This window comes from Triticum dicoccoides, chromosome 5A (assembly GCF_002162155.2).
Source record: "Triticum dicoccoides isolate Atlit2015 ecotype Zavitan chromosome 5A, WEW_v2.0, whole genome shotgun sequence".
Taxonomy (NCBI): domain Eukaryota; kingdom Viridiplantae; phylum Streptophyta; class Magnoliopsida; order Poales; family Poaceae; genus Triticum; species Triticum dicoccoides.
The window spans coordinates 412,126,574-412,127,767 of record NC_041388.1 but is presented as its reverse complement, the minus strand read 5'-3'; positions in this window follow the sequence as shown (position 1 = coordinate 412,127,767).

Sequence of the window (1,194 nt, the reverse complement as noted above, 5' to 3'; positions counted from 1 at the left end):
AGTTCGGCTTGCCGCCTTTCTGTCGCTTGGGCGGAGGCTGCTCTTCCGGCTGCTGGGCTTCAACGGCTGCGACCTACCGGCTGCCGGAAGCCGGGTGCGGGGCCTTGCGCTTTTTGTCGCCCTGCTGTTGTCGTCGGCTGGCGTCTGCCGCCGGAGTCCTTGGAGCTTGCGGAGCCACTTTGCCGGCTGTGCTGATTTGAATTTCTGCCTTCACGGAGGAGTCGGCCGTGGCGTACTTGTCTGCTATAATCAGCAGCTCGTCGAGGGTTTCTGGCTCATCGCAGAGGAGCTTGTGCTTGAGGAGGGTGCCTTCTCGGCACCCTGCTGTGAAGTACTCGATGGCCTGCACCTCGTGCATGCCCTCGCAGGAGTTCCGGTGCTCTACCCAACGTGTGAGGTAGTCGTGAGTCGACTCGTCAGGACCTTGCACGCACAAGGAGAGCTGACGAGGCTTGGGAGGACGCTTGTACGTGCTGGTGAAGTTGCGGACAAACACTTTGGTGAAGTCGATCCAGCTGTTGATGCTGCGGGGCTTCAGGCTGTTCAGCCATGTCCGGGCCGTGCCCTGGAGCATGAGCGGAACGTACTTTACGGTGACTCGCTTGTTGCCATTTTCTATGCTGACAGTCGTGGAGTAATCGACTAGCTAGTCTTCCGGCTTCACGGAGCCGGTGTACTTGGGCGTGTCTCTTGGGAGCGTGAACCCTCTAGGAAAGGGCTCGTCCCGAATGCGGGGCCCGAAACAAGGCGGACCCAGCTCGTCTTCTTCCTCCAGCGCCAGGGGCCGGTGAAGTCGGTCGATTCGGAGGCGGGTGTCGTTCTCTCCAACTCCCTCTTGGGGGCCAAGGCGGTCACCGAGAGTCGGGTGATCAACAGGCGGCGGGGAGACTCGCCTCTCCTTGCGGCACTAGTAGAAAAGGGGGCTTTGGCCCAGGCCGAGTAAGACCATTAGTCCCGGTTCAGTCCAGAACCGGGACCAATGGGTGCATTTATCCCGGTTCGTGCGGCTAAGGCATTAGTCCCGGTTCATCTGGGCCCTTTAGTCCCGGTTCGTGCCACGAACCGGGACTAAAGGGTGCGATGCCCATTAGTCCCGGTTGGTGGCACCAACCGGTACTAAAGGTTAGACCTTTAGTCCCGGTTGGTGCCACCAACCGGGACTAATGGGCTTTCAGGCATTAGTACCGGTTCATG